Raw genomic sequence first — 15828 nt, 5'->3', positions numbered from 1 at the left:
TCAACAGCACTGTTTACTGTACACACAGCAGGTAAATACATAGCAACATGGTTCTTAATAATTTGCTAGGTGCATACAAAAGATGAGCAGGAGTATGAAGAAACAGGTTAAGATATCTAAAGAACAGTAAGGTCATTCTAGGGTTTTTTTGTTGTTGAACTGTGAGAAGCAGCTTCATAGTTAGAACTTGTAAAGTTTTTCAAAAATAAAATTTTTTGCATACTTAATCGATCCTATTTAATATGTATAGTTTTGTTAATATTACTCAACTGTGATTTCAAGAACATTTCAGTTAAAATTTTCAAAAGCATTGAGATAATCAAATCCAATTTTTCATATATGCCCTGAGTAAACTGCTCCTCAGAGGAAAGGTGAATGAAAAAAAATATGGTTACCATTGACAAATGGTTGGCAAATAGAATAGTTGGTTTACATTTTGCTATATATCCTAAAATTTATTTAGCCAGTCCTGCTTATTCCACTTCTGACTTCTCTGAGCAAAAAAGGTGCCTTCCATATTTGAAAATACATGGGCCAAAAAGACCTTTTTCGTTAATATCTATAACCTCTAAGCTGCAGGTGTTTGCAGTATGGCCTATTCAGTTTTTAGAAGCGTTTTCATACCAGTGTCAAAGATAATCTCGAATTCCATATCATCATGAGAATAAAGGGTGAAGAGAAGAAAGTACTGAGGAAAGAAACACATTTTTATGTGTGTGAAATTGTCCCTTAACACACACTTTTCTCAGAAAGTGTGACTCTAAAACTTGTTTTTATCAAAGGGAATTTCTCCTCCGAATTCTCAGGTACTTAAGGGGAAAGCATACAGTAAAAAGCTCTTAGTAAGATAAAAACAGTTGAAAAATTCAGAATGGTGTCAAGTTTGATGAGATGTGGACACATGCCCCTGCATCTCCATTTTTAAAAATCATTAACATCTTTACGAAATTACTGTAAATGAAGTGTCTGAATGGGCAGGTGCTGCCTCCATCCCTCCCATGTTCTGCTCTGAGATCGGTTGGAGGTTCTCCCTAGTCACAGACTCTTGCCAGTAAATTTCCAGCTCCTACTCTGGCTTTCAGCTCGCCTTCTCAGATCTTTTGAAATCAGTATTTGAGCGTGTTATCTTCCTTGTTTCTCTTGTATTGTTCACTTCCTCGTTTTTCTGTGACAGTAGAAATGAAACATTCTCATCTTTCCCAGCTGAACTTAAGTTGCCCCTTCACGGAAGGGAAACACTGTAAAAGAACTACATGTTTAACATAAGCTATGAATTAGGGAGGAATGACTTTTCAGAGGAAACTCAAGGGCTTTGAGAACTGTTGTGTTTTACCTTTTGGCAAATACCGGTGTAAAGATAAACAGAAGGTATCCTGGGCATGTGTTCATTCTTAAGTTGTAATAATTCTGCCTTTCTGAAAAATTTCTGTTCAGTGAAATGCTACAAAGAGTCAACAAGACAGCCGATCACTCCTGTCGTGAAAACTAGACCACTGAGCTGGAAAGTGAATTAAGGGTATAATTACTTAATGCATACATGTTGCACCTCCTGCAAAGGCAGGTGTGACCAACCGTGTTGGGAAATTAATTTATAATTGTGTTATAAGGAAGAAATTAAAGTTCTTTCTGTAGTTCTAATTGTAGTGTGGCTGGCATGTGCAAGGGCTGTGTTTACAAAGGCTGTGCTTCTGGGCATACCTCTAGTGCTTTCACGGGAACTTCCCAGCTTGTACAGATGAGAGAGCGACTCGCGACAAATTCCTTCACTGAATTCCTAGCTTGCTCTGTCTCAAAGCGGCTGCCTAGTTGACACTGGATCTCCCCAAGTGCTGGATTCCCAGAGGTGCCAGGCATTATGCTGGCAGCCCCCAGAGGAGGCTGAGACAAGTTGATAGGCGCATACTGAGATGTGTCAATGGATATCCTGGGTGGAGAAACTGGGTAATCCTGGGAACTCCTCCGGGCAAGGGAGCTCCTACAGAGGTGAAAGAAATTGCCCAAAATGTGCATAGATAAGATAATTTGGTTAACGACTGGAAAATGTCCCTGCATAGGTAGGAACAGTAAGGTAGAATGGTCTTTTGTCTACTGCCAAGATAATTAGAGTATATTTTGTAGGTACTTGAAATTAGCCCATAGCAATTTATCATGCCTTTATTAGGGTAGTTATCCTCCTTGTAGGACTAGAATCTTGCAGGATCACTAGAGTTGTAAAAATTTATCTCAATGACAATTCAGGCGTCTCATGTGATCCAGTGAAGATGCCATTGCAAGGCTTGCCATGGCGAGTCCTGCACCATCTGCATAGTGACTGACAGCCCTGTTTGAGGGATTTGGTTCTCCACTAAAGCATTACCTCATCAGTGCAAAAGATCACAGGAAATTATTTTTAACTAGCACTCAGTCTGTGAATGTTTGTAAGGTAAAAGGGTATTCTTCCTAAAACAAAACATTCTGGTATAAACCAACATAAATTTTTACTACTTGTTTAAAAGTGAGGTGAGAATATGACAAGTTGGTGGTTTGGGTTTTTTTTCAGTGCTTGTTGTATATTTGTTTGTTGCTGTTACAATCCAAACAATGATACTTACCTACTTCTTGAACTGTTTTTTACATAAGGAAATAGAGATGTCCTGCCAGTGCAGTATAAGCTTGAGTATGGTACTGATTTTCAAGCTCTAGCAGCACAAATTTACTTTTCCTTATAATAAAGAATTTAAAAATAATTAAAAATTTAAAAGAGGACAGCTATGGATCAGAAATCTGAAAAACCTGAGCAAAAGTTGTGAAAGTGTTTTGATATCTGTCTACAAAGAAAAGCTATACTTATAACACAAAACGTATTATTCTGTGTGATTATTGCTTTCTTTACATTCCTAATAGGGTTTCTGGAGCTTGTAACTGCAAGAGGATGTTGATAAACAGGAGCTTAAACCAAACAGTGGGAATCCTCACTGGCTGGAGAAAGAAGAGAAAGTCACAAAAAACTCTGTACTTACATTCCTCACATTTAATGATAAATAACTCATTGTTACTGGGATCCAATGTAATTTAGAAACTGTGAATATACAGTGCTCAGTGTGGTTCCCTGTGGAGACACTCATTACACTGACAACAAAGATTCACTGATGTAAAAATTACAAGCAGCACAGTTTATAGAACTGGAACTATCACAATGAGGTTGAACATTTTTACACAGAACTGTAACTTTCACCTGCAGTCCAAGTAACCTAGATTTGAAGAGCAGCAGCACTGGTGACAGATTTGACCTTGAAATCTCTGTAAGACTGCCTTAAGTGCCAGCAAATGGTCCTATCTTTCCTTTTTTTTTTTTTTTTTTTTTTTTAACCATCACCCGGTCAGTACAGCAAGCTTATATTTTCAGAATAACAGAGCTAAGGACTGTGCCTTGATTTACTGCACCTCCAACATCAGAAGCTCCTCCTTAAGAACACAAGAAAAGTCGTAGGAGGTAGAGGATTGGGAAGTACTCTTCATCTTGGACAGAAAACAAGGCCTTCCCAAGGACATATACTGTTACAAGTACTATGCTATTAAAGGTTCTTTTTGGGGAAATTTCTTACACATTAACTTTGTCTTTTCATTTAATTGTTTGCATCAAGTTTGTTTTGGTTTTTTTTCTTGGGTGATGCTGATACTTACTCTGAGATAATGGTAAATACACTACTCATACACTTCCTCTAAACAATTCTGCTTTAATTACATACATAAATTTTGGTGGAATTGATGACTTGGAAGTAGAGCAAGCACACACTGAAGTTCTGAATTAATATTCCGTAGGTCTACAGCAAGATCAAATCTTCAGAAATGATACCACTATGGAGGATAAAGTCTTGAAGACAAAAGAGGTTGAATTCTAAGTTACCGTGCTAAATCTCTCCCTCATGCTGGTTCCCTAGGTGTACTAGAGATGATACAGCATCTCTCTGTGTGATGCAACGGGAACACCCAGCGTGATTCTATTAAAGGTCATCTCTCGAGTGCTGAATGCAATTTGAAAGAAATAGAAACATGAAAACCTTTTACAAGAAAGAATCCTACCCTTTGAATATCAGGAAGTTGGTTCATTGAAATACTTAAATATGATTAAGCACCCTTTTATATTTTTTGTATCTGTGTATCTTACATTTATTGACCAGATGCAGAAGTTGAAGTAAAATATGCTTCAGAATAGAAAATAGATTCCTGGGTTCTGAAATACTACACCAATGAAGGACAACACATGCACTTGGTTTGAACTCCAGGGCATTTTTTTTAAATTGCTGCCTCCAGGGGAGGGAGAAGCACGTTTTAAAATGGTCTTTGAATTTTTAATGGCTATTTAGGAGTTCAAGCCTTTGCAGCAGCTGAAGAGAGTTAAGGGAAGAGGTCAAGAGTGGCTAAATAGCACTCTTAACATACCACTGTTAACGCAGCTAAAGCTGTTATCATCCTGAGAGCTTGATAGTTTTCAGGGATAGAGCACAATTGGGGCACCTCTAGATTGCTCTAGCGTCACAGCAGTGTTGCCCAGACCAGTTCTTCCAGCTGAAATCAACTCAGTGTTGGAGTCTGGAGGTGCTTGCACCCTGGATCATCCTAGCAGGACCATTTCACCCATCCCCTCCACTGTTTGATTTGTCTGAGAAACAAACTCATCTTGCAAGACAGCCAGCCTGGAATTATGGTTAAGAATAAAAAAATATGTGTTGTAAGCAGCGTTTAGTATAAGGAGTTGCAATGTCCCACTCCTCACTAAGAAATTTGTGATATTCATTTTAAGGTCCAAGAGACACAAAACTGCATCTTGCCTGTCAAGGCAAAGGGTTTAACAGGGCATAAGTGGATTTGGACAACCAGTACCATCAATTATTTCTCCTTTTGCCAGCAGATTCTGTCCACACAACTAATCTGTTAGTGGGAAATTTATATTTGCAGTCTCATTTTTGCAGACCTCGTTTGACTACGTGTAAAAAAAATCTAAAGCTTCTGCCTTGCATGCTTATTATAATGCTTCTGTACTGCGGGCTGTATGTACTGATGGTTCATTAGTACATTTTCAGCTAAACATTTCCTGAACTCATGACATTTTGAATTTTTAAAAATATACTGCTAGATAGAGTAACCTGTTCGTAAAGCTGACACAACATAACCTAAAGATATTTTTTCCTTATGTGTCTGACAGGAAGAAAAAGTCATCTATCTCACTTCACCATATCATGAGTATAATTTTTCTTTCAGCTTTTTCAACAGCAGAGTGCTCTCTAGCAGATTTATGTGACACAAATCAATCCAAAGATTGATGACACACAACAATACTGTTGCAGAAGAATTGGCTATTCTTTGTTTATCTAGCTTGAGCTAAAAACCCTTTTGAAATTTGGTGATGGATATGTACAAAACTTCTACATAGAAAATCCTGTTCACTTCAGTCTTCTGATTCCCCATACTCACAGGTTTCCTTTTAATTTTGTCAGATCTCATACAAGTTACAATTTCTCTGCACATCTTTGAATTCCACAGGTTTCATCCTTTATAGGTCTGTGGAATCCTTGAAGCTTACTGGTGAATATATGAGACTTTTTTAAGAAGTAGGTGAGAAAGAAGTGTACCATAAAGGACATAAAACTAATCCTTCCAGGATCCGTTTCCAAACCTTAGTTGTATACCCAAACACAGTTGGGAGTTGTATACCTTAGTTGTATACCCAAACACAGTGCAGGTAGTCAGGAGCATGTTCAGTATGTATGAGCAGTAGCACCTAGCTTAAAAGTAGTGAAGGGGAAAAGAAATTGTTTACCATTGGACTAAAAAGTACATAATTAGTTTAAAAGCAGGAAGGAATTGCAACCTGAGGGCAAGATGTTCCAGTTAATTATGGAACCGGGTGCAGAGCATAATGAGAGAAAAGATATTGTGTGCCAGAAAAACTAGCAATTGCCAGTTGAATAGCAAATGCCACATGAGAAAAAATAAGAGTAAATAGCTTGTCACATCTCCGTTTAATCACTGAAAAAGTACTTGCTGCTTCTTCTTCGATTCTCTTCTTCCTTTGTGGACTTTTTTCACATAAACAGGCTGTCCATTGACACCTTCTGGAGCTGCTAACTACCATCCGAGTCAGACTCTCTATCAAAATAGCTGACTCTTTAGGCCACACCTAACCAGTGAGATAAACACGACACGTCTGTTTCTGACCGACTAGGCAAGTTCTCTAAGGGCAGCTCTAATTATTTGTGATGGATTATTCATTTTACAAAGCTTTACACATAAGTACTTTATAGTATATTCGAAAATTCCACTGGAAGCAAATTCCCTTGCAGAGCTGCCTTGCACCAGCTGTATGTAAGATTAATTGTTAGGCAGCACCAAATCACACTGTGTGGGAATCATATTACAGACCTAGTAGTGATGGATGTGTAGAGCTATGAAAGGTTAGGTGCACTTTCTGACCCCTTTCTTTCTTGGAAAGGGGAAACAAGCTCCAATAAATTATGTAATTTTAAGCAGAAGAGTAACATTTGTTAGTAGCAGAAACGTAATACATGTGTGTTGTTCTCCAGATAAGCCACACACCAGACACTGTCAGAGCAGAAAGTCTCTGTTTATCCTAAGTGAAAATGTTAGCAAGCATTGGTCTTTTGAACTGTCTTTCAGGTCTGAATAGTGAGTGTAAGCGTTATTCTTCCTATTTCTTGTATGTGATTATTCATATGTATATCTTGATTCCCTGACAACACAACAGAACAAAAGTATTTGGTCCATGCATACTGAGAGATACATTCTTTAGTGTGCATTCATATCAGTTTTCCTGCCAAGAGTCAAAGTTTGACTTGAAAGACAGTGCCAGATTCCCCTACTGCTTGTGAGAACTCATAAATGGAGAGGTCATCCTTGGTCCCAGACGCTCTGTGGAGGCACAGCAACAGCCAACTCACTGCCCACCTTCTCTGGTGGCACTGAAATCCTGCCTTCTGTTTTGCTGTGGTATCTACTACTTGAGTTAACAGTAATCTTCCTCTTCTCCAGACTTACGTTAAATCACTTCTGTCTTGTTTATGTCGAGCCTTCCCAAGTCAAGATTTTCTCTCTTTGTCAGTACAAGGATCCCAAAGATCAGCTATGGCCAGTACTATGATAACTTATAAACATAGACTAACCCAATGCTGCCTATAAAATTATATGATTGCTAAGAGTCTTGGATTCCATTTAGGAAGCATTGATTATCTGATTATCTTCCCGTGTCATATTGAGGCTTTTAGTCTTCATCTTTATGCCTTATGCAATATTGAATCTATGTATTCTATTTCATCTTTTCTATGTTTTTACCTTGATTGCTCCATGTAGTCATATTTCTACTTTAATCTCTAGCCTTATTTATTGTAAATTCCTCATAAATTCAGTTGGCTATCCTAATCCTTTAGTTCCACCATTTCTTTCATCTCTTTCTCTGCCTCTCAACTCCCTATACCCTGCCCTGGTGCTTCCTAAGCTTCAAGAAGTTGCACAATTTCTGTTCATCATCTGTCCCCTTCAAGTCTCTCTGAAGACAGTTTAACCATAAAACTTTCCTGCTCCTGCTTTTTGTACTGATTATTGTTGTTTGAACTCAGTTCCCTCAAAACTTTTATTTACATTGCTCATATTGAAGGTTATGGAGTGAAAATTAACATGACCAGAGGATACACATTTTTTTGGTGACTGCAAAGGACTCTTTGTCCATTACCTGCCTAAAATAATAAAAAATGGAAAATTCAAATAGAATTATTTTTAATGAGAAGACATCTGTTCTCTTCCATTTTTATGAATCAGCCATATCACAAGATTAATAAGAATAAAACTCAGCTAGTGTTTCACTTTTTCACTGAAAACCACCAATTTTCAAAAATTACATACATTCCATTTTTTTTGAAATTGAGCAGAAAGATAAAAAGATAAAGAGAGGAAAGGTGTTTGGTGCCAGTGAGTTAGAGGGCTTGGCAGGCAGTGTGCTGTCACCTCCCAAGTAAGCAGAAGGAAAGAAGGGATCAGGCCCAGGAACTGGTCCCTGTCTTTGGGTGGGCTGTGCCCTCGGGGTCCCCAGATGGCTGAGGGATCCTTCTGGATGTTGTAGGACGTAGTTGCACTGTGGTCAGTGTGTTGACAGAGACACCCACATTAATGGTGGCCTGTGAGGGTGCTGGCAGTGATCCCATGTGTTTAAGAGTGCTTTCTCCTGAAGCTCGTGCCAGCATACCTAAGTTCTGAACCAAGAGAGACCATTTAAATTCGATTTTGAGGCATTCCAGGAAATGGAATCGGCTGCACAGCTAAAGAAGCCCAGGCATGGGGAGAATGATTTCCCATCCTGGCTACAATTTTTAAACTCTAATGCAGCTCTGTTGTCCCCAGGAGGATGGGTTTGCATTGACCTGTACATTCAGATTTGTTAACTGACGTGGTACTGAGAGACTTGTATATGAGCATCCACAACCGATGGATGCTGTATGTTTAACACCCACATACCCATGTGCAGATGTGGATGGAAGAGTCTGCATTGCAAACAGGTCTGTTGGACACTTGATGGCAGTATTTCCTCTGGGTTCTTCCGCCAGTAACTCCATTAGCTCTGATTAATGCAGTCTCCGGAGAGCTGTAGGCATTTTGGGAAGGGGACGCGGGTGATGGTGGGTGGGGGGGAGGGCGGGAAGGAGAGAGTCACAGAAGAGGAGTGGAAGGACAGTAAATATGATTTAGTATTTTCAGTCCTAATGCCGCAGCTGTCAAAACCGATTTTGTTTTAACCTATTTCATTTTCCTATTTATTGTTAACTTTCTGCCTTGGGAGCTCTCACTGACCCTGTCAGTGTTCGATCTCAGGACAAAAGTTAATGTAAACAGATTTGAAATCTATCACAGTGCAGCTGATAACATTGATCTGGTTTCTATCGATTAAAAGTGAAGGTAGGATTGTTATGACAGCATTAGCCTCCAATCATTTTTGTCTTCAAGGGACTACAATGTTTCTGCAGGGGTTGAAGCACTTGTCAACTTGCACGTGCAGTAGAATATGTCTGAACAGGTGAGTAGGTGAGAGAAGTCTCCAGGTGCAATGAGCAGCATCCTACACAGCTTCCGTCTTATTCACCACTGGTAATACTTCTGGAAGCTATTTTCTGAGAGTGGCTAGCCTGTACAGATGACCAAACCAATCCCCTGCTAATGTTGCAGACAAATGGCAGACGTTGAAAGGTGGCAAGAAGCCATTTGGGGAGTTGGCAAGTGCACCCCAGCTCAATATAATGACTGTGGGGAACAAGAATGTCTAAACCACTTTAGCACATGTATACTGATACCTAATTTCAACCTTTTCTGTTTCTAAAACTTACCTTATTATCAAATAAAATTTGTGAAAATTGTGTTTTGGTTTTGTTTGTTTGGTTTTTTGTACATGGGAACAGCAGATTAAAGTGGTGCCACTAGTAAAAGCTACATTCTGATGCTCCAGTAAAACTGAGCAATGAAGAGTTCTGGTTAGAATTTTTTTTCCCTTAATGCAATCAGCTTTTTACAGTTATTTCGAATGAATAAAATATTTTAGAGTCCCCCTCCTCCCAGTTTCAGTTCTGCTTTTCCTGCTTGTTTCAGTGGAGAGAATCTGTTTGTCTCATGATAGATTATATATATTAATTGATAATATAATGTGAGTTTATTGCATGTTACATTATGGCTTTCTTCATAATGGTCAAAACTCTGGATTTTTGTCCTGAAAAATGACATCAAGATGTTAAAAAAAACCACACTAGAAAACAACTCAGTCTCCCTCAAATGCTAAGAGAGGTCTTTAGTTGATATAAAGCAGTATATATTTAGTATTACTTACTTTTACAAACATTATCCACTTTGTAATAATTTTAGTGATGAGACTGGAAGATGTTTCACGTCCAGTTGAGTCATCCTTCCGTATGTTTTCGTTTGAAAAGCTATGAACAGAAATCTTCCTCTCTTACTACATGGGAAGTTCACTCTCCTTCTGGTAGTTATTGTCATTATCAAGCTGAATAATTCCTCATCCCCCTTGAAATTCTTGGTAATAAATTAATGATTTATGCTAAGTGAAGCAATACTGCTGGGAGTTGAACTAATCAGAATTCAAAAGTTACAGGGCCCATTGAAAAAATTTGCTGAAACGCTATGGCTCCAGGAGATATTAAGATGTGTGTGTGTGTGTGTGTGTGTGTGTTTGGAGAGAGAGGAGAGCTTTGGCCCCTTTTCCCTTTCCCAAAGGAATGACTAGCAATTGCTGAATTTAGGAAGACAGCAACACACTAAACAATCTTGCTCATAACACTCTGGCAACTGAGATTCCCCTCCACTGAAATTTCAAAAAATATTTTCTGTGTTTGGAAAAAGTAAGTAAGTTTTCCAGCATTTTCAGCAGGATGAAGAATTATAGGACCTTTAGTTCTCAGTGATTAAAGTAATTTATTTAGGGTATAGTTAGAGAGGTCTTTTATTATTTCCTTTGGGTATCCATATTCTGAACTTAATGACTTGGCTACGAGTCTCCCAGGGAGATGTTAGCTTTCCTGAAACCTAGAGCTGAGGCTCTCTCAAGCCCCAGATACCTAGAAGCAACATGACACCACCCTAGAACTGCAACCCATGGTTCCAGTGCCTTCCCTGAGCTAGCTGGTAGAGTCCTGAGAGGGCACAGCTGTGTCTGTTTTGTTGGATTCTGTTCAGAAAACATCTCAAATTTCACAGAGTACAGTTTGAAATACTATATGAAAAGCCATCTCCCATACAAACTCCTAGCAAACCGTTGTCAATAGGCCAATATTGGAGATACTGGAAGGACAACACAGAGCCAGTGGTTGCCATTGTCTCCCAAGGCACCACTTCTGGAGAGTGGATTATTGCTTCATACTGGAACTATAATGACAATGGCCATTGTGAGACAAACTCACATAGTTTATTAAGACCCATTATACATTTATATTCTGGTATCTCATTTAATCTTTTTTTGTTGTCCTCCCAAGTGAGTCTACATAGGCAAGCCCCTGTTGGCCTTGGTTGCATGGGTAAAAGCTGGGTTGTTACAGCTCCTGAGCATTCCTGTGCATTCCAAGGTACTGATGCACTCCAAGAGTAAGCTGTAAAAACCGAGATAGCTGTGTAATGTGTATGGTTTGGGTGACTGAATATTTTTGTGAAATATGGCACTTTTTCTCAATTAAGTCAGCTTCTCCACTTTCTAGTAAAACAGAAACTCTCCCCCCAGCTCTGGTCCCCCACCCCCCTTAAGATTCCAAATCACAGAAAATACAAAGCTGCTCACGGAGAAAACATTAATTGCTCTAGTAAATAAAGAATTAGTCACGTACCAGCAGATGGTGCTCCAGAGTATGTAATGCTATTTACTGCTTCAGCCAAAGAGAAAAAATCCATTGCAATTTTATGGTAAAAGAGGGGGGCACTGTTCTTGAGGGAGTGTCTCATTATCTTCTTGAGTGCACAGATGATAATGGCTTCATTTGAAAAGATGTACACTGTATGTAGCTCCCAGTAATTTAAACTAAAAGTCCAAAACAAACTCATAAAAAATGGCTGCAAGTTTTCAAATATCTTGGGTAACTTGCTTTACTCAAATCCAGATTCTCTTTAGTGCCTCTAGGAAATATAGAAATAATTACAGAAATAAATAATTTAACCACCACCCCCCAAAAAACAAACCGAAAAAATCCAAACAAACAAAGAAATCAACCCAAAGAGAAACAATTCAGGGAATACAGGGAATAGAGGCTAGATATCTGCAGTGCAAATATCAGTACAGAACTAGTTCTTTGTTTTTCCACTTTCAGAAATAGAAAATTATCCCCATATTTTAAATTTTTTGGGTTCGGTTTTTGGTTGCAAATGTTTTTGAGTGGTTTGTTACTGGTTTTGTAGTTTTGTGAGTTTGTGGTTTTTTAAAAATTATTAGTGGTGGTGGTGGTGTTGTTGTTTTGAGTTTTGTGGGGGTTTTTATGTATGTTGGATTTTGGTTGTGGGGGTTTGTTAGCTTTAGAATTTGTACAGTGAGAGGACCTAAACCAGCAGCCAGAAAGCAGACAGCTTTGTCTCCCTTGTCGATTAAAAACTGATTCGGATCAACAGAGAAGAGTTGTGCTCTTGCAACCACCCACTCACCTGTTCATCAGCACATCTGATGAAATGGCAAGGCAGGGCTTTTCTCCATATGCAGACTTCACTTGTCTAAAGGCACCCTTAGTAGTCTGGGTAATTTTGTTTAATAGATTCCTTTAATCTTAGATGTTAAAGGAGGTGCGGTGTTGTCAAAATGGTCTACATAATGTGGTCTAAATGTTGAGATAAAATTCTGATCCAAAAATTGACCAGGATTTTAAACCATGTGTAGTTCATGAGGTGTCCATCCTAGACTTTTTTCCTAACTTTACAGTGATCATTCAAAATTCTGATATGGGTTTTGTTTCCACTCTACATCAAGAGAAATAGGTTTGATCACTTTGATTTTAAGTCCTTGTCAGATGCGCATTTTAGTCTAATGATAACAGTTAAGACAAGCAATACTTAAGGTAAACCCAAGTCTTCTCTACAATCATCTGCCTCAGGCAGCATTATAAATTTTGATAATAAAAGTGTTGAAATGTTTGATCTTCATGGTATAATTTCAAAAACAAGTTCTTGAAGCAGTGCTCAATCACTGGCTTACTTACATATGTGATTGACAATGAAACTCATAAAGATGTCAACAATGGAAGTATTTGCTCTTGGCTTGAACTTTAGGAGGGAGCTTTTAGAATATTGAGTCACAAGAATATAAAACTCAAAGCAATGTTCAAAAATTTCCTTGTGTCAGGCTGTGGTCCTTTACCCTCTATGAGATCTGTCTGATCATTGGGACAATTGTTCCAGTGATCTCAAAGTGTTTAATTACCATGGGTTTACCTAAGCAAGACAGTGTTTCATATGAACAAGGGCTGTTGCAGTTTTTCTACAGTTAGTAGGAATTTCCTACAGCTGGAACCCTAATCTGCCCTATTGACTCCATAGCTTCACTGGCACACAGGGTCCACTTCTCTCCTTTTGGTTCTATGAAATTCCCTTTGTTCTCACATAAGGGAGTCTCTTCATAATCATAGGGAGCATGAATCATCTTAAAATAAACAAGAAAAAAAATCCATAATACCAAACAAAAAGCCCCAAAGCAAAACAGGTTGGAACAAGCTTCTCTCAAAGTGTGATTCAATAAGATGCCATTTTGATTTGGGGTACTTGGATGTGGATTTAAAAAGCTGCATTACTATGATAAAACATACCAAAGCAATATAAGTTTACCTTCCCCTTCCAAAGTGGTTTTAATGTATTTTGTTTGTGGTATGGAGGGCCAATTTTATTTTGGATCAAATATAATTTGCCATAACTTTCTATTGGATCAGAAATTGTTTGCTGTGTTTAATGTGATAAAAATGCAATTATATATCTACACCTGCCTCAAATCAAATTGATAATATCTGGTAATTCAATAGTGTAAAGCTCCAGTATTACTGACTTTGAAACTGCATTTTATTTTATGGACAGATGTTCCCTTTTGAGAGCAGCAGCATCAGCTGAAGATGTTATTGTTCACTCCCTCTGGATATCTTTCTTGGATGTTTTGAAATTTCCACCTCCCACAGTTGTGGCTTGTTAAACTGGTCCTGGAATACTTCCTAATTCAGATCAGGCAAAATAAACTAAGTGAATTCAAACTATTATATGAATTGTTTAAATTAATGCAGCTGGTTTGCTGGCAGTGAAATAGGAATCATTCGCGCACACACTGGTCTGCAAGGATGGCAGCCTTCAGCAAGAAAGCAGTTGCTAGCAGCTGGGGTGTGTAGAGAGAGAAATCTTTAAGTAGCGCATCTGTGAAGAACAGAGGTCTCTCTGCAGTTTTTGTCTTTAATTGAAAGACTTATCACCTAATTAAAGACAAATTGTAAGTGTGCTAAACACTGAACCAGTATGAAATAAGGTAGAAATTACTTTAACATTCACATCAGATTGTTCTTGAAGGATAGACTTTTCAGTGCTCTTCTATAAGAGTATAAGGAAGAGCACATCTATAAGAGTATAAGGAAGAGCTGACCTGATGCCACTTAAAATTGAGAATTCAAACCAGTAAATATGAACATCTGGAAGTCAAAGGTGGGGTGCAGGACTGAAATATAAACCCCCAAGCTGTAGGCAACTCTTTCATTTTATAGTCTGTAAGGGCCGTGTGTGTTTCAGAGAAGTCCTCCAGAAAGTCTGTATCCTGAAGAAGTCAATAGCAAATGCCTGAAAGCAGGGGTGTGGTAAAATTTTATCCCTTTAAGAAGGGGTTGAGGAGGTGATAGGGGCTATCTTAATATGTTAGACTGCCCTCAGTGCTTGATGTTAAAGGACTCCTCCTCCAGATTTGGTGGTCCAGGTCCTCAACATGTGCTCCTCAACCTTTTGCTTGTCTCTGAGTTATTTTCTCCTGTGCACTTACTATGCTTGGGTAGAAGGTATAAAATTTATTGGACCAAAAGCAGGTAGCTTACTGTTCAAGGTGGTGGGAGAAAGGGATGCCAGTTCAAATTCCTAGCTTTCTCTATATGTTTTCCAATGATCTATAATATGGTAGGTTGGGTGTTTTCATAGCTTGGATCCCATCAGAGGAGACTTACAAACTGCTTCTGTGCCACCTATGAAATCGCTCTATTTTCTGGCTTATTACAAAAATGAGGTGGCCTCTTTTGGCTGCATTTTGAGAGAAAGCAGTGAGTAAACTTTGGGCAGAGTTTGCGTGAGAAATGTACTTGCAACATCCAACTGGACAGGACTTACTAAAGAACTCTTTCTTGTATGCTTTTGTGGCAGTTAGACAATCCTTGTCAAGTTTAGAAACAGAACCAGTAGTGTCTTGCAAACTTTCAGGTCAAACAGGATAGTTAATACACCTTTACTAGCCTTATTTTCCCATCTGAATGGAAATTCAAATGTGGATACATTCACCCCAGATTCTGGCTATAAATCCTGCTTAAGCATATCTGTAAGACAGATACCCAACAAGAAGTTCTGATTTTATACTAGTGTTACGCACTTTGAGCAGAGCAAGATGAACAAAAAGTTGCAGATATCTTGTCTCAAAGACCTATTTGCAGCTAGAATGCATATTGCGCTCTTTTACTGTTCCAGTCATCCCCCATGAATAGTCTGGTGTGACTTTAAAATCCTTTGATTCCTTGCTTCATAATTATTTGCCTTTTTTCAGACCTGCACCTGCTCTGCTCCCAAGAAAAATTAAAACACTGTATAAAATTCTGAATGTATGGTTGCCCATGAATTTCAAAGTTGGAAACAAATACAATATAGCCTTAAAATATATCATTGTAAAAATGTAATTAGTAGAAATGTAGAGAGCTTGCTGATAAACCATCACAGAAAAAAATAGAATTATGTTCTAAAGTATGTATAATTAATAGGAATGGAACTGTATTTCAAATATTAATAGATTATTGCCATCAATAAACAAGGGTATCAATCTCACATACTTACTATAAATTACATCCATTAGGTCTTTCTTTCCTCTAGCACATAAATCCATACAATCTGAGCATGTATCAGTTTTTAAATCCATAAATATATTATGTAGCAGTTCTCTTTGAGGAGATAATGCTTTGTTCAATATTCTGTTAAAATGTCTCAAATGAAGCAAATGGGCTTCTGGAGTCTTATTTATGGAGGCTCAGGAGAGTAAAACATAAAACATCAAAGTAAAAGCACTTGCAAGCTCAGAGAGCACAGCACCATACC

This window comes from Lichenostomus cassidix, chromosome Z (assembly GCF_008360975.1).
Source record: "Lichenostomus cassidix isolate B80296 chromosome Z, HeHo_3.0, whole genome shotgun sequence".
In the NCBI taxonomy this organism is placed as follows: Eukaryota; Metazoa; Chordata; class Aves; order Passeriformes; family Meliphagidae; genus Lichenostomus; species Lichenostomus cassidix.
Note: the sequence above shows the minus strand (reverse complement) of the source record.